The sequence below is a fragment of the Callithrix jacchus genome, chromosome 1 (genome assembly GCF_049354715.1).
Source record: "Callithrix jacchus isolate 240 chromosome 1, calJac240_pri, whole genome shotgun sequence".
NCBI classification, from domain to species: Eukaryota; Metazoa; Chordata; class Mammalia; order Primates; family Cebidae; genus Callithrix; species Callithrix jacchus.
In genome coordinates this window covers 97,654,619-97,673,749 of record NC_133502.1, presented here as the reverse complement: position 1 = coordinate 97,673,749, position 19,131 = coordinate 97,654,619, and the positions used below count along the sequence as shown (strand labels likewise).

The 19,131-nt window shown below is 39.4% G+C and overlaps 1 pseudogene; it reads left to right on the top strand.

The window, feature by feature from the left end:
• Positions 1–19,131, top strand: part of LOC100405548 (SNW domain-containing protein 1 pseudogene) — a 45,714-nt pseudogene that overhangs the window by 24,336 nt on the left and 2,247 nt on the right.

The following is a 19,131-nucleotide window of genomic DNA, read 5'->3' as shown; positions in this document are numbered from 1 at the left end:
TATTTGGCAACAAAAATCTCACCAGAATTATTCATGGGGGCTTCACTTCGCAGTGCTGGGGGTTTTTTCCTTGGGCTTCAAGCAGCTCAGGAAAATAAGTGCTTAGCACTTTATTTCAGACATGATTTTACCACCTGGAAACATTTCATAGCCCAGTGGGCAAAGGGGAAGAGTTGGCAGCCAAATTTTCTGGAGAAAGACTGCCATCTCTTCTAATTAATTCAGCCCAGGATGTCTGACCTTTCACTGAGGCCCAGGGCAGGCCCTTCAGTGGCTCTGCTCAGTGGCTAGTCTGGATTCTCAAGTATTCGGGAATTCAGCATTCTGTCCACTGCATTACCGAGTTCTCTCTCCTCTTTTTCCTTCCAAACATGTAAGGAAGCAAAATCCATGCCACAGATATGGGAGGCATAAGAAATATGATGTAGTATATTTTTCTTTGCATGAGCTTAGTTTCCATTTTAAGTCCCCATTGTGATGGCTGTTGGAAAGGTAATTCGATTCAAGGCCAGCTTTACCCTCACTCCCCTGGGATCAGGTACAATCCAGAAGGATACGAGGGGGCCAGGGCAGCGTGTGTAGCTGCTGCCTGACATCATCCGTCTGCTGTGGCATCTACCAAGCAACTCTTCCAGCTCTGGTCCATGCCAGGTCTGTTCTCACTCAGCTGAATCTTGAGGACTTTGGATCCCAGGCAGATATTTTTCTGTTCTCATGCCTTTGGGGGGAACTCCGTAAAGTTAGATGTCTTTGACCCAATCTGCCTAGGTGCCCCATACAACCACTTGTACTCTATGTCTTCCTTAGTTTAAGGAGAATTATCCAAAATTTAGAAATAAGAAAAAATATGTCTGGTTGTTCTTTAAAGTTAATTGTGGAGCATCATGTAACAAGGGGTCACTGGAGTCCTAGAGCAGTTCCCCAACTGTTGTCTTCGTTATTAACCTGACCAGAAGAAATTTTTTTTTTTTTTGAGACAGAGTTTCGCTCTTTCACCCAGGCTGGAGTGCAGTGGCACAATCTTGGCTAACTGCAACCTCCGCCTCCCGGGTTCAAGCGATTCTGCTGCCTCAGCCTCCCGAGTAACTGGGATTACAGGCGCCTGCTACCATGCCTGGCTAGTTTTTGTATTTTTAGTAGAGACAGTGTTTCAGCATATTGGCCAAGCTGGTCTCGAACTCCTGACCTCGTGATCCCCCAGCCTTGGCCTCCCAGAGTGCTGGATTATAGGCGTGAGCCACCGTGCCCCGCCAGGAGAAAAATTTTATTGCATTCCAATCTAATATTAATTTATTTAAGCCACTTCATGTAATTAACAGTCAACTGGTTGATTGCACACCCATGTTTTTAGTAGTATCATTCACAGTAGTCAAACATGGAAGCAACTCAAGTGACCATCAGTGGATGAATTGATAAGCAACATGTGGTGCATACATACAATGGAATATCTTGCAGCCTTAAAAAGGAAGGGAATTTTGACACACACTACAACATCTGTAAACCTTAAGAACATTGTGCTAAGTGAAATAAGGCACCAAAAGACAAAGACTGTATTATTCCACTTATATGAGGTCCTTAGAGTAGCAAAATCATAGGGACAGATGATAGCATGGTGGTTGCCAGAGGCTGCAGATAGGAGAAAATGGGGAGTTATCATTTAATGGGTACTGGGTTTGAGTTTTATGTGATGAAAAAAGTTATGCAGACAGATAATGATAATGATTGCACAATATTATGAGTGTATTTGTTACCACTGAACAATACACTTAAAAATGTTTAAGATGGTAATTTTTTTGTTATGTGTATTTACTGTAGTAAAAATGTGGGAGAAAATGCCCTTTAAAGTTAAAAAAAATCAACTGGCAAATTAATTGGTTTAATTTATCCCTAGTAAGACAAAGTAGATAGGAATAAGATTTTTCTGGTAGTTCAAACTTTGGAGGGCCACAAACCATTGTAATGTGTAAGAAGTTTTTCTTACCCACCGAAAACCAATTTTTTTTAATCCCAGGGGCAATATCATTCTTTAATTGAGCAATCATAGTCTAAGGGAAGCAACTTTGTTCAACTCTGTGCTTAATGTTAATTAAGGCCCAAACTCTTCTTATTTAAAAAAATCAATAAGTTGCAAATTATTTTTGGTCAGTACACTTGCAATTTATTTATAACCAGTAGGATAGATAATCCCATGATGTACGGTTGTATTGCCTGTCAGAGTACATCAGTCTGTTATGCACCACGTTCTTATATTTCCCTTCAGATTAGCTTTACCATTCAGCTGGTTCCCTCATTAATGATTTAAATCCATCACTGTTACATGCTCACTGTATAGTTCTATGGAAGTCATGTTTTTTAACTTAAGAAAAGTTATACTTTGACATTTGCCATTTTGAGGAACTGGAACCTACTGATGGAGAAGATAGCTTAAGTCCTCTCTGCTTTCAAATCCCCTGTCCCCTCATCAGGACTCAGCCAGCACGTGGCACGGCACATGGCCCCTTCTGGCAGAATCCCATAAGCATCTAGCTCTCATTATCCTCTCTGACATTCTTCTCCACCACACATCCTTGGGAATCTTTATCTTTTCTTGGGGAGTTCAAGATCTAAAAAATAATTGACTTTTATTGGAAAAAAATTCTTCCAAGAGTCCATCTGGGCTCAGACTTTATAGCTCAAAAGTCTGTGTTCTTAAAAATCAAAACAAGTGTTTGAACTTGAAAAGCCAAGAAATTGGCTACTTTGTCTCCCCCTTCTGCTTATAATAACCTGTGACCAAGGTAAGATGCCCCAGGGTCTAGTTTGAAGAGGAAAAGGCCAGAAAGTAAAAAGGAATTACCAAGGAGAAAACAACTCAATAAATATATAAAGATAAAATCATGCTGCACTTTAACTCTAATGGTTATTGCTGCATGACTTGCTGTAGGTCATTCACAAATTTTTTAAGTCCAGGCAGATTTGACCAAGGGGTGGATCTTGGGAGACACAGAACTGTCACCTCCTGGGGCAGTAAATCAGAGAATCAGTTCATGGTAAGCCATTCTTGCTTTGCTAAAAAGGAATGTCTGAGACTGGATAGTCAATAAAGAAAAGAGGTCTAATAGGCTCACAGTTCTTCAGGCAGTATGAGCATAGCATTGGCATCTGCTCAGCTTCTGGGGAGGCCTCAGAGAGCTTTTACTCATGGGAGAAGGTGAAGCAGGAGTAGGCCATCGCATGGTAAAGTCAGGGAGGTGAGGAGGTGCCACACACTTTTAAACAACTACATGTTGTGAGTACCCACTCACCATCATGAGGATAGCAGCAAGCTGTGAGGGATCTTCCCCATGACCCAAGCATCTCCCATCAGGCCCCATCTCCAAAGCTGGGGATTACTCTCCAACAGGAGATTTGATAGTGGCATGTATCCAAACTATATCATTCCACCTCTGGCCACCCAAATTTCTTGTCCTTCTCACACTGCAAAATACAATGATGCCTTCCCAATAGTCCCCCAGAGTCTTAAGTTATTCCAGCTTTACTCAAAGTCCCAAGTCCAAAGTCAAGTTCAAAGCCTCATCTGGAGATGAGTTCCTTCCACCTATGACCCTGTGAGATCAAAAGAAGTTATATATTTTCAAGATACATGAAGGTACAGGCATTGGGTAAACATTTCTGTTCCCAAATGAAGAAATTAGCCAAAAGAAAGGGGTTACAGGCCCCACACAGGTCTGAAATTCAGCAGGACAGACTAAATCTTAAAGCTCCAAAATAAATTCCTTCCACTCCATGTCCTACATTAAGGGCACTCTGGTGCAAGGGGTGAGCTCTCAGGACCTTGGGCAGCTCCAAGCTGTGGCCTTGCATGGTACCGCCCCAGTGACTGCTCTCAGAAGTTGGAGTTGAGCGCGTGCAGCTTTCCAGGCACAGGATGCAAGCTGCCTGTAGTGCTACCATTCTAGAGTCTGGGGAACAGCGGCCCTTTCCTGTAGCTCCATGAGACAGTACCCCAGCGTGGAATCTGTGTAGGGGCTCCAGCCCCACATTCTCCCTCTGCACTACCCTAGTAGAGATTCTCTGTGAAGGACCTGCCCCTGTGGCAGGCTTCTGCCTGGGCGCTCGGGCTTCCCCATACATCCTCTGAAATCTAGGCAGAGGCTGCTAAGCCTCCTTCATTCTTGCAGTCTGCACACCTACTGGCTTAACACCACATGGAAGCTGTCAAGGCTTATGGCTTGCACCCTCCCCAGTGGAAGCCCAACCAATATCTGGGGCCCTTTGAGCTGAGCCTGGAGCTATAGTGGCCAGAACATAGGAGCAGCTTCCTGGGGTGGCACAGGACAGTGGCATTCTGGGATTGGCCCCACAAGCCATTCAATCCTTCTGGGCCTCTGGGCTTTTGATAGGAGGGGCTGCCGTGAAGGTCTCTGAAATGCCGTCAAGGACTTTTTTTTACATTTTAATTTTATTTTATTATTTCAATAGTTTTTGAGGTACAGGTTGTTTTCGGTTACATGGATAAGTTTTTAGTGGTGATTTCTGAGATTTTTGTGCACCCATCACCCGAGCAGTGTACACTGTACCCAATGTGTGGTCTTTCATTCCTCCCTACAACACTCTCCCCACTGAGTCCTCAAAGTCCATTATATCATTCTTATACCTTTGCATCCTCATAGCTTAGCTCTTACTTATAAGTGAGAACACACAATATTTGGTTTTCCATTCCTGAGTTACTCCACTTAGAATAATGGCCTCCAGCTCCATCCAAGTTGCTGTAAAGGCCATTATTTCATTTTGTTTCATAGCGGAGTCATATTCCATGGTGTAGATATATCACATGTTTTTATCCATTTGTATGTTGATGGGCATTTAGGTTGGTTCCATGTTTTTGCTACTGTGAATTGTCCTGCTATAAACATGTACGTGCATGTGTCTCCCCCATATAATGACTTCTTTTCCTTTGCGTAGATACCCAGTAGTGGGATAGCTGCATCAAATGGCAGTTCTGCTTTTAGTTCATTAAGGAATCTTCATACTGTTTGTTATAGTGGTTGTACCAGTTTACATTCCCACCAGCAGTGTAAAAGTGTTCCCTTTTACTACATCCATGCCTAAACCTTTTTTTTTTTTTTAATTATGGCCATTCCTGCAGGAGTAAGGTGGTATTGCATGGTGGTTTTCATTTGCATTTCCCTGATAACTAGTCATGCTGGGCATTTTTTCATATGTTTGTTGGCCATTTGGTACATCTTCTTTTGAGAATTATCTTTTCATGTCCTTAGCTCAGTCTTTGATGGGATTATTTGGTTCTTTTCTTGCTGATTTGTTTGAATTCCTTATAAATTCTGGATATTAGTTCTTTGTTGGATGCATAGTTTGTGAAGATTTTCTCTCACTCTGTGGATTGCCTGTTTCTTCTGCTAATTATTTATTTTGCTATTCAGAAACTTTTTAGTTTAATTAGGTCCCACTTATTTCTTTTTGTTTTTGTTGCATTCACTTTTGGGGTCTTAGTCATGAATTCTTTCCTTAAGCTGATGTCCAGGAGAGTTTTTCTGATGTTATCTTCCAGAGTTTTTATAGTTTCAGGTCTTAGATTTAAGTCTTTGATCCATCTTGAGTTGGTTTTTGTATAAGGTGAGAGATGAGAATCTATTTTCATTCTTCTACATGTGGATAGCCAGCTTTTCCCACAACATTTATTGAATAGGGTGTCTTTTCCCCCACTTTATGTTTTTGTATACTTTCTTGAAGATTAGTTGGCTGTAAGTATTGGGCTTTATTTCTGAGATACCTATTTTATTCCACAGATCTGTGTGCCTATTTTTATACCAGTACCATACTGTTTTGGTGACTATAGCCTTGTAGTATAATTTGAAGTTGGGTAATGTGATGCCTCCAAATTTGGTCTTTTTGTTTTGTATTGCTTTGGCTATCTGGGCTCCTTTTTGATACCATATAAATTTCAGGATTGTTTTTCTAGTTCTGTGAAGAATGATGATGTTATTTTAATGGGAATTGTATTGAATATGTACATTGCTTTGAGCAGTATGGGCATATTGATTCTACCCACCTACGAGCATGAGATGAGTTTCCATTTGTTTGTGTCATCTGTGGTTTATTTAGTAGTGTTTTGTAGTTTTTTGTGTAGAGATCTTTCATCTCCTTGGTTAAGTATATTTCTAAATATTTTGAATATTTGAAGCTGTTGTAAAAAAGATTCAGTTCTTGATTTGATTCCTAACTTGGTTGTTGGTGGTGTATAGCAGTGCTACTGATTTGTGTACACTGATTTTGTATCCTGATATTTTATTGAATTCATTTATCAGATCTAGGAGCTTTCTGGAAGTCCTTGGGGTTTTCTAAGTATACAATCATATCATCAGTGAACAGTGACAGTTTGACTTTCTCTTTACTGATTTGGATGCCCTTTATTTCTTTCCGTCATCTGATTGCTCTGGCTAGGACTTCCAGTACTAGGTTGAATAAAAGTGAAAGTGAGCATCTTCATCTTGTTCCAGTTCACAAAAGGCATGCTTTCAACTTTTCCCCATTCAGTATGATATTGACTGTGGTTTTTTCATAAACAGCTTTTATTACTTTGAAGTATGTCTCCTTTATGCCAATTTTGTTGAGGATTTTTATCATACAGAGACGCTGGATTTTATCAAATGCTTTTTCTGTGTCTATTGAGATGATCATATAATATTTGTTTTTAATTTTGTTTATGTGACATACTACATATATTGACATGCATATGTTAAACCATCCCTGCATCTCTGGTATGAAAGCCTCTTGATCATGGTATATTTCTTTTTGATATGCTGTTGAATTCAGTTAGCTAGTATTTCATTGAGGATTTTTGCGTCTATATTCACCAGGGATATTGGTCTGTAGTTTTCTTATCTTGTTCCCTGGTTTTGGTATTAGGGTGATGATACTGACTTCATAGAATGATTTAGGGAGGATTCTCTCTTTCTCTATCTGTTGGAATAGTTTCAGTAGCATTGTTACCAATTCTTCTTTGAATGTTTGATATATTTCAGCTCTGAATCCCTTCAGTCCTGGACTTTTTTGTTTTTGTTGGCAATTTCTTTATTACTGATTCAATCTTGCTGTTTGTTATTTCTCTGTTTAGAGTTTTATTTTAATCTAATTTAATCTTCCTGATTTACTCTAGGAAGGTTGTATATTTCCAGGAATTTATCCATCTCCTCTAGATTTTCTAGTCTGTATTTGTAAAGCTGTTCATAGTAGCCTTGTATGATCTTCTGTATTTCCATAATATTGGTTGTAATATCTCCAATATTTGGGTGTATACACTGAGGTTTTGTTTCAAAATTTAGAACTCCTTTTAGCATTTCTCATAGTGCAGGTTTGGTAATAGCAAATTCTTTCAGCATTTGTTTGCCTGAAAAAAAATGATCTCTCCTTCGTTTATGAAGCTTAGTTTTGCTGGATGCAAAATTTTTGGCTGACAATTATTTTGTTTAAGGAGGCTAAAAATAGGCTCCAATCCCTTCTGACTTCTAAGGTTTCTGCAGAGAAATCTGCTGTTAATCTGATAGGTTTTCCTTTATAGGTTATGTAAACTCCAAATATATGACACTATCTGAACTAATTTAGAAAGACTGAGCACCAACTACAGTAGTAGCAGTAGAATTTGAGTTTGCCCTAAGTTGGCCAGGGGAAATATTCTGGTGTTTCTCAAGTGATGGGTGGGGCCATAAAGCTCCCATGAGTTTGTGACCTTTGTATTAAGCTTCCATGGTGGGTAGAGAAATACCATCAGGTGGAAGAGGGTTAGGCAGTTCTGAGCTCAGACATTCCTTGGGTGGGACCTGCCATGGCCACTGTGGGGGTTGAGTGGTGGTTCTCAGGCCAGTGGGATTATGTTTCAGAGAGGAATATAACTGCCTCCACTGTGTAGTAGAGTTCACAAGGGGAGTTGGGAATAGCTGGCAGTGGTAGGCCTCACCCAGCTCTTGTGCAGTTGGTGTAGCCAATCTCACTCCTGTAATGCCCTGCTAACAGAACTAGGTTTAGATCCAGGCAGCCTGTACACACAGGTCAGTCCTGCCCAAGGCCATTAGCTTCCCCACTGAGAAAGGAAACACAGCTTTCAAGCCACACCCCTCTCCATCTGCCTACAAGACCAGGTGCCCAGCTCCTGCACTCAAATCTGCAGCACAATTTCCACTTGCTCCCTGGATTCTCTTCAAGGGAGTTTGTGCCCACTCAAAATTATATCTCAAAACTCAATTAGGTACTTTTTTCTCCCTGTGACTTTTCCCTGAGTTTACTGTCTGACTTCCTCTAGGGCCCCTGTGAGATATAGTCAGGGATGGCTTCCCTGGGCTCATTCTGGAGACTGGGAATGCCTACAAGGCTCTTCCCACTGTTGCTTCTACTTTCATATTTCACAGCACTACCTAAATCCATTCCAGCTCTAGGTAGGGTTAAAGCTTTCTCCTGTGATCTAGATTTTCATATTCCCCAATGGGGATGTGTGTTTGGAGGTGGGCTCTTCCCCTCCTACACTACAAAAACTCACAATTTTTCACCTGTCTCAAAGAGTATGCTGTGGTCTGCTGCTTCTTTCAAATAATCTGTGAATTCTTTCAGTTTTCCTGGTAACTTCCTGTGGAGGCTCTTTGAAAAAGTTCACAGTGTGAAACTCCCTACACTATTATGTTCTCCCAAGTGGGAAAGGCATGCTAACCCTGCCCCCATCCACCATCTTGAAAAATAAAATCCTTCAAGGACTTTTTCCCATTGTCTTGGCTACTACCACTTGGCTCCATTTTAGTTATGCAAATATCTCTAGCAAGTGGTTCCTCCTCAGCCTACTTGGTTTCTTCTTATAAAAATGGGCATTTATTTTCTACCACATGGATAGGCTTCAAATTTCCCAAACTTTTATGCTTTGCTTTTCTTTTAAATATAACTTCCAACTTTAAGTCATTTCTTTTCTCCAACATCTGATAATAATGATGATTGTTAGAATCATCCAGGTTACCCTTGAATGCTTTACTGCTTAGAAATTTATTCTGCCAGATACCCTAAATCATCACTGTTAAGTTCAAACTTCCAAAGATCCCTAAGACATAAAAGGAGGTAATGATATTTCATAATGATGCAATAAACAATTCATTAGGAAGACATAACAGTTCTACATGTGTATGTACCTAAGTTACAGCTTCAAAAGATATGATTCAAAAACCGACTGAGCTAAGGGAGAGATTAATCTCCAGTTTAACTTGGAGAATGTAACATTTCTTTTTCAGAAATTGGTAGAACAAAAATGTAGAAAATCATTGCCATGTATGTACCTATGCAACAATCTTGCATGTTTTTCACATGTACCCCAAAACCTAAAACACAATAAAATATATATTTTTTTAAAATAAAATAAATAAATATAGAGAAGATTTGAACAGCACTATCAACCAACTTAGCCTTATTAACATTATAGAATTCTGCACTCAACAACCACGGAATATACATATTTTCAAGTGTACATGAAACATTCACCAGAATAAATCATATGCTCGGCCATGAAAAGGTCTGAATCCCAGCTACTCAGGAGGCTGAGGCAGGAGAATTGCCTGAACCCAGGAGGCGGAGGTTGTGGTGAGCCAAGATCACGCCATTGCACTCCAGCCTTGTCTAATTAGTCATTAGGCAAGAGTGAAACTCCATCTCAAAAAAAAAAAAAGAAAGAAAAAGAAGAGAAGGTCTGAATACATTTCAAAGAACTGAATGTATACAAAGTGTATTATTGAATAATAACAAAACAACTGAAAGTATGATCTTTGTCACAACAAATGAATAACAAAAAGATATCATAAAAGTTTCTAAGTATTTGAAAACTAAGCAACAATGTTCTAAGTAACTTATGGGCTGAAAAATAAATCATAAAGAAAATTCGAAAATATTTCAAACTGAATGATAAGAAAAACAAATGTATCAAAATTTTGTGAAATGCAGCTAAGGCAACAATTAGAGGGAAATCCCTAAAGGGAACAAAAGAAAGTTTTAAAAGCAGTGATTTAAACTTTCACCTAAGAAGATAATAAAAGAAGAAGAAATTAAAGGAAAATGAATAGAACAATGAAAATCGAAGTGAAGTAGAAATCAGTGAAATAGAAAATGAACAAATAATAGAGAAAATCAATGAAATTGAGAATGGGTCTCTTGAAAGTATTAACAAAATAATAAACCTCTATGTAAAGTTATTTAAAAAGAGATAAAATAGCCATTGCCAGTTTCACCCTTGAAAGAGATGACATTATTATAATCTTCTATACATTTTTAAAAGTAAGAAAAATTATGAACAATTTTATGCCAATAAGTTTGACAAATTAGCTCAAATGAAAAAATTCCTTGAAAGATACAATTTGCTAAAATAAAATAAGAAAAATATAAAATTTGGATAGCCCTACATCTGTTAAAGAAATTAAACTTACAATTTAAAAGAACATTTTTCAATCAGAAAACCTCAGAATCAGATGACTTCATTAGCAAATCCCAACAAGCATTTAAGGAAGAAATAACACCAACTAACATTTTACAAAGTTTTTTGGAAGATAAAAAAAGACACTTTCCAACATTTCATGTGGCCAACATAACTTTCATATCAAAACCTAAAAAGCATAATTAGCCATTAGAGTCTAGCAATGCATTTCAAAAAGTACGAGATCATGTCCAGACAGGATTTATTCCAGGAATGCAAGAGTGGTCCAACTTTTAAAAATCAATTAATATAATCCTCCATATAAAAAGACTAAAAAATGAAGACATATATGACCATTTAAAGAGATGCAAAAATTGAAAACCCATTTATTATTGTTAAAAAGTCAAATGAAAAACAAACAAAAGCTTCTGCACATAAGAAGGGAAGTAGACTTTTCTTCTTCTGATAAGACCATCTACCAAAAACCTTCAGTTAATATGATAATTTATGATAAAAGACTGGAAACTTTCTCCTAAATGCAAGAACAAGGAAAGGGCATCTGTCTTCACCATTTCTATTCAATTTTGTACTAAAAGTCTTAACCAATAAGATAAAGCAAGTAATAGATAACAAAGACCATAAAAATTGGAAATAAAGAAGTAAAGATGTGTTTCTTTTCAGAGTATATGACTGTTACACTTACAAAGTCATTTAAAAACTAAAAACTGGGGGATTTCCAAGATGGTGCAGTAGGAACAACTCAGGAATGCAGCTCGCAGTGAAGGTGCAGAGAGTGAGTCCTAGCCGCATTTCCAGACGGATCTTTGTTGCCCACAGAAGGGGGAAATTCCCAGGAGTAGGAGAGACATGGGACGCCAGCACAGCCCTTTCAGCTTGTGCCACTGTTTCGGCCGGCACTGCAGTGCAGCGGCACCCCGCACAAAATGCACTGGTCTGGGTGCCCTGTTAAACTGACAATCTGAGATTTGGGTGGGCAGATTAGCATATCCATCTGATTAAACGGGACTTGGACAGAGAGCCAGACCAGGAGATTCCTGGGAAGTGACATTTTAGCCGGTGCAGTGGGTCACTGCACGGGAAATCGCACACATCCCGGCGCCCTTTCAGCAGGTGACTAAGACACCTGGGAGACAGTCAACCGCTCAACTTAAAAAAAAAGAGAGACAGAGAAAGGGCTCTGAGGCAGGGAGCCAGGTGATCAGGCTCGGCGGGTCCCACCCCCACAGGGACAAACAAAATGGTGCTTCGAAACACTCGGGGTTGAGAGTTTCACCGCGGGCACAGCTGAATCCAGGACAGTGCAGCTCGGTGGGGGAGGGGCATCCGCCACTACCGAGGCATTCCGCTCCTACTGAGGTACACTCCCATTGCTGACGCAGCCTGCCATTGCTGAGGCAACCCACCATAACAGAGAGACTCCGCCAACAGGGAGGAGCCTAAGACAGCCGGGCGGAGCCCATGGACAACAGGCCAGAGCCCACAGCAACAGGGCAAAGCCCACAACAGTAGGGCGGAGCACAGGACAGTAGGGCGGAGCACACAACAGCAGGGCGGAGCCCACAGCAGCAGGGCAGAGCCCACGGCAACAGGGCAGACCCCATGGTAAAAGGGCGGAGCCTCGGCAGGCAAATAGGGACTAGACTGCCTCCTAGCTGGGCAGGACAGCCCAACAGATACTCATAAAAAAAGCTCTAACTCCCCAAGACACAGCAACTGAGGAAAAAAAGGGGATTTATAAGTTCTGCTGCAGCAGACATAAATGCACCTGCCTAACAGCCCTGAATGAACAACGGAGCTCACAGCTCAGTACTTGAGCTCCTATAAAGTACAGTCCATCTCCTCAAGCAGCTCCCTGACCCCTATATATCCAAAGAGTCACCTCAAAAAGGACTGATCAGACTGACATTTGGCGGGCATCATTCTGGGACAAAGATAGCAGAAGAAGAAACTGGTAGCATCCCTCACTGTTCCGCAGCTACTACAGGTTTACCCCAGACAAGCAGGGCCTGGAGTGGACCTCAGCAGGTGTACAGCAGAGGAGCTAGACGGTTAGAAGGAAAACTAAGCAACAGAAATATTTCATCATCAACAACCTGGGCATCCACTCAGAGACCCAATCGAAAAGTCAGCAACTACTCAGACGACAAGTTGATAAATCCACAAAGATGGGAAGAAACCAGCACAAAAAGGAGGAAAACACTGGAAACCAAAACACCTTGCCTCCAACAAAGGACCAAAACTCCTCACCAACAAGGGAACAAAGCTGGAAGGAGAATGAGTGTGACAAAATGATGGAATCAGACTCCAGAAGGTGGATAATGAGAAACTTCCATAAGCTAAAAGAACATGTTCTAAATCAACGCAAAGAAACTAAAAACCTTGAAAAAAGATTTGAGGAAATGATAACAAGAATGGACAACTTAGAGAGGAATATGAATGAATTGAAGGAGCTGAAAAACACAATACGAGAACTTCGCGAAACATGCACAAGTTTCAACAGCCGAATTGACCAAGCAGAAGAAAGGATATCAGAAGTCGAAGACCAACTCAATGAAATAAAACAAGAAATCAAGATGAGAGAAAAAAGCACAAAAAGAAATGAGCAAAGTCTCCAAAGAAATGTGGGACTATGTGAAGAGACCTAATCTACGTTTGATAGGTGTACCAGAATGTGACGAAGAGAATGAATCCAAGCTAAAAAATACTCTTCAGGATATTATCCAGAAAAATTTCCCCAACCTAGCAAGGCAGGCCAATATTCAAGTCCAAGAAACACAGAGAACACCACAAAGATATTCCGCAAGAAGAGCAAGCCCAAGGCACATAATCACCAGATTCAACAAGGTTGAAATGAAGGAGAAAATACTAAGGGCAGCCAGAGAGAAAGGTTGGGACACCCACAAAGGGAAGCCCATCAGACTCACAGCGGATCTCTCAGCAGAAACTCTACAAGCCAGAAGAGAGTGGGGGCCAAATTCAACATCCTTAAAGCAAAGAACTTTCAACCCAGAATTTCATATCCAGCCAAACTGAGCTTCATAAGTGAAGGAAAAATAAAATCCTTTGCAAACAAGCAAGTACTCAGAGATTTTTGTCACCACCAGGCCAGCTTTACAAGAGCTCCTGAAAGAGGCACTATACACAGAAAGGAACAACCAGTACCAGCCATTCTAAAAACATACCAAATGCTAAAGAGCATCAATAAAATGAAGAATCTTCATCAACTAATGGGCAAAAGAGCCAGCTAGCATCAAAATGGCAGTATCAAATTCACATATAACAATATTAACCCTAAATGTAAATGGGCTAAATGCACTAATCAAAGACACAGACTGGCAAATTGGATAAAAAAACAAAACCCATCAGTGTGCTGTATCCAGGAAACCCATCTCACATACAAGGATACACAAAGGCTCAAAATGAAGGGTTGGAGGAAGATTTAACAAGCAAATGGAGAGCAAAAAAAAGCAGGAGTTGCAATTCTCGTCTTTAATAAAATAGACTTTAAAGCAACAAAGATCAAAAGACACAAAGAAGGCCATTACATAATGGTAAAAGGATCGATACAACAAGAAGAGCTAACAATCCTAAATATATATGGACCCAATACAGGAGCACCCAGATATATAAGGCAAGTTCTTAACGACTTACAAAGAGACTTAGACTCCCACATGATAATAGTGGGAGACTTTAACACTCCACTATCAATATTAGACAGATCAACCAGACAGAAAATTAACAAGGATATCCAGGGCTTGAACTCAGACCTGGAACAAGCAAACCTGATAGACATCTACAGAACTCTCCACCCCAAATCCACTGAATATACATTCTTCTCAGCACCACATCACACCTACTCCAAAATTGACCACATAATTGGAAGTAAAGCACTCCTCAGCAAATGCAAAACAACTGAAATCATAACAAACAGTCTCTCAGACAATCGTGCAATCAAGTTAGAACTCAGAATTCAGGAACTAACTCAGAACCACACAGCTTCATGGAAACTGAACAACTGGCTCTTGAATGTTGACTGGATAAACAATGAAATGAAGGCAAAAATAAAGAAGTTCTTCAAAACCAATGAGAACGAAGACACAACGTGCCAGAATCTCTGGGACACATTTAAAGCAGTCTCCAGAGGAAAATATATAGCAATAAGTGCCCACATGAGAAGCGCGGAGAGATCCAAAATTACCACCCTATCATCAAAATTAAAAGAGCTAGAGGAGCAAGATAAAAAAAACTCAAAACCCAGCAGAAGACAAGAAATAACGAAGATTAAAGCAGAACTGAAGGAGATAGAGACACGAAAAACCCTTCAAAAAATCAATAAATCCAAGAGCTGGTTTTTTTAAAAGATCAACAAAATAGACAGACCACTAGCCAGACTGATAAAAAAGAAAAGAGAGAACAACCAAATAGATGCAATAAAAATGATAAAGGGGAAATCACCACAGATTCCACAGAAATTCAAACCATCATCAGAGAATATTACAAACTAGTAATCCACATAAACTAGTAAACCTGGAAGAAATGGATAAATTTCTGGACACCTGCGTCCTCCCAAGCCTAAAGCAGGAGAAAGCCAAAACTATGAATAGACCAATAACAAGGTCTGAAGTCGAGGCAGCAATTAAGAGCCTACCACACAAAAAGAGCCCAGGTCGAGATGGGTTCACAGCCAAATTCTACCAGACACACAAAGAAGAGCTGGTACCATTCCTTCTGAAACTATTCCAAATAATCCAAAAAGAGGGAATCCTTCCCAAATCATTTTATGAGACCAACATCATCCTTATACCAAAACCCAGCAGAGACTCAACAAGAAAAGAAAACTTCAGGCCAATATCGATGATGAACATAAATGCAAAAATCTTCAATAAAATACTGGCAAACCGATTGCAACAGCACATCAAAAAACTTATCCATCATGATCAAGTAGGATTCATCCCGGGGATAAAAGGCTGGTTCAACATACGCAAGTCTACAAACATAATTCACCACATGATTATCTCAATTGACACAGAGAAGGCATTTGACAAAATTCAACAGCCCTTTATACTAAAAACCCTCAATAAACTCGGTATCAATGGAACATATCTCAAAGTAATAAAAGCTATTTATGACAAACCAACAGCCAATATCATACTGAATGGGCAAAAACTGGAAGCATTCCCTTTGAAATCTGGCACTAGACAAGGATGCCCTCTCTCACCACTCCTATTCAATATAGTACTGGAAGTTCTAGCCAGACCAATCAGGCAAGAAAAAGAAATAAAGGGTATTCAAATAGGAAAGGTGAAAGCCAAATTGTCTCTATTTGCAGATGACATGATAGTATACCTAGAAGACCCCATCATCTCAGCCCAAAAACTCCTGAAACTGATAAGCAACTTCAGCAAAGTCTCCGGATATAAAATCAATGTGCAAAAATCACAAGCATTTCTATACACCAATAACAGACTTAAAGAGAGCCAAATCAAGAACGAACTGCCATTCACAATTGCTACAAAAACAATAAAATACCTAGGAATACAACTCACAAGGAATGTAAGGGACCTCTTCAAGGAAAACTACAAACCACTGCTCAACGAAATAAGAGAGGATACAAACAGATGGAGAAACATTCCATGTTCGTGGTTAGGAAGAATCAATATCATGAAAATGGCTATACTGCCCAAAATAATTTACAGAATCAACGCTATCCCCATCAAGCTACCATTGACTTTCTTCACAGAACTGGAAAAAACCACCATGAACTTCATATGGAAACAAAAGAGAGCCTGCATAGCCAAGTCAATTCTAAGCAAAAAGAACACAGTGGGAGGCATCACACTACTGGACTTCAAACTATACTACAAGGCTACAGTAATCAAAACAGCATGGTACTGGTACCAAAACAGAGATATAGACCAATGGAACAGAACAGAGGCATCAGAGGCAACACAAAATATCTACAACCATACAATCTTTGATAAACCTGACAAAAACAAGCAATGGGGAAAGGATTCCCTGTTTAATAAATGGTGTTGGGAAAACTGGCTAGCCATGTGCAGAAAGCAGAAACTGGACCCCTTCCTGACACCTTACACCAAAATTAACTCCAGATGGATTAAAGACATAAGCATAAGATCTGGCACCATAAAAACCCTAGAAGAAAATCTAGGCAAAACCATTCAAGACATAGGAGTAGGCAAGTGCTTCATGAACGAAACACCAAAAGCATTGGCAACAAAAGCCAAAATAGACAAATGGGACCTAATCAAACTCCACAGCTTCTGCACGGCAAAAAAAAAAACAGTCACTAGAGTGAATCGGCAACCAACAGAATGGGAAAAAATTTTTGCAGTTTACCCATCTGACAAAGGGTTGATATCCAGAATTTACAAAGAACTCAAACAGATTTACAGGAAAAAAACAAGCCCATCCAAAAATGGGCAAAGGATATGAACAGACACTTTCAAAAGAAGACGTACATGAGGCTAACAAACATGTGAAAAAATGCTCATCATCACCGGTCATTAGAGAGATGCAAATCAAAACCACATTGAGATACCATCCCACGCCAGTTAGAATGGCGATCATTAAAAAATCTGGAGACAAGAGATGCTGGAGAGGATGTGGAGAAATAGGAACAATTTTACACTGTTGATGGGAGTGTAAATTCGTTCAACCATTGTGGAAGACTGTGTGGCGATTCCTCAAGGCCTTAGAAATAGAAATTCCATTTGACCCAGCAATCCCATTACTGGGTATATATCCAAAGGACTATAAATCATTCTACTATAAGGACACATGCACACATATGTTCGTTGCAGCACTGTTTACAGTAGCAAAGACCTGGAACCAACCCAAATGCCCATCAAAGATAGACTGGACTGGGAAAATGTGGCACATATACACCATGGAATATTATGCAGCAATCAAAAATGATGAGTTCATGTCCTTTGTAGGGACATGGATGAATCTGGAGAACATCATTCTCAGCAAACTGACACATGAACAGAAAATGAAATACCACATATTCTCACTCATAGGCAGGTGAGGAAAAATGAGAACACATGGACACAGGGAAGGCAGTACTACACACTGGGGTCTATTGGGGGAATAGTTGGAAGACATACACTAGCTGATTTCAAAACTTACTATGAAACCTACAGTAATGAAGACATTCTGACACTGAAGTAAGTTTAGATTTATAGAGCAATGGAACAGGATAGAGAATGAAGAAATAAATACATGCTTATATAGCCAACTGGTTTTCAATAAAGATATCAACACAAGCAATTTAATGGGATAGGAAAAGGAGTGTGTTTTCAAAAAACAGTACTGAAAAACTAAATAGCCATATGGGAAAAAATAACTTCAACCCCCCTGCATCTTTCTGTGCACAAAATTAATTTCAGAGGGATTATTGGCTTAAATGTGAACATTTACACCAAATCATTCTAGAAAGATGGAGAATATTTTCTCAATCTTTGGATAGGCAAGGAATTCTTGGGCAGAACACATGATGTATTAATTATTCAAAAAAATTATGAATTAAAATTCACCAAAATAAAAGTATTTTACTCTTCAAAACGCACTATCAAGAAAATCATCAGACATGACTGCTGGGTGCAATGGCTCACATCTGTGGTCCCAGAACTTTTGGAGGCCTAAGTGGGAGGATCACTTGAGGCCAGGAGTTCGAGAACAGTCTGGCCAAAATGGTGAAACCTCATATGCACTAAAAATACAACAAATTAGCCAGACATGGTGGCTGCAACTGAAATCCCAGCTACTCAGAAAGTTAAGGCAGGAGAATTGCTTGAACCTGGGAGGCAAAGGTGGGAGTGAGTAAAGACTACACCACTGCACTCCAGAGAGAAACTCCGTTTCAAAAAATAAAATAAAAAATAAATAAAATCATCAGACAAATCACAGGTTGAAGGCAACAAGCAATCTTTATACACACACACATTAATTTATATACACACACACATGAACATGTATACATACTGTATAAAGAACTGCTGTAACTCAAAAACAGAAACAACCCGATTTTTTTTATGTGCAAAAGGCTTAAACACTTCAAAAGGAATATTCACGAATGGTCAATAGACATGAAAAAATGTTCAACATCATTAGTCATCTGATAAATACAAATGAAATCCATAATAAGATACCTCTACATACTCATTAGACTGATTAAAATTAAAAGCATTACTCTGTTGAGTAAGAGAACTTTCAGACATTTTTGTTGTGAACTGACATACATTTATGTTGAGAGTCTATAATCATACAATCATTTAAAATATATTTGTTATTGTTAATAGTTACATATACATCTACTTTATAATTGTGCAGTTTCGCTCCTAGGTTATTATTGAAGAAGAACATGTACACATGTCCCCTAAAGATATGTACAAGAATTCCCATAGCAGATTTATTTAACTGAAAACAACCCAAATCTCCAGCAATGGGAGCATGAATAAACAAATTATAGCCTCTTCTTACAAAGGAATTCTATTCAGCAATAAAGAATGAACTATTTATTTTACATTTCAAAATAGCTAGAAGAGAATTATGTTTCCAGCACAAAAAAAAGATAAATGTTTGATGTGATGGGTATTGCAATTACCCTGGTTTGATCATTACAGCTTTCATACATGTATAAAATATCACATGTACTC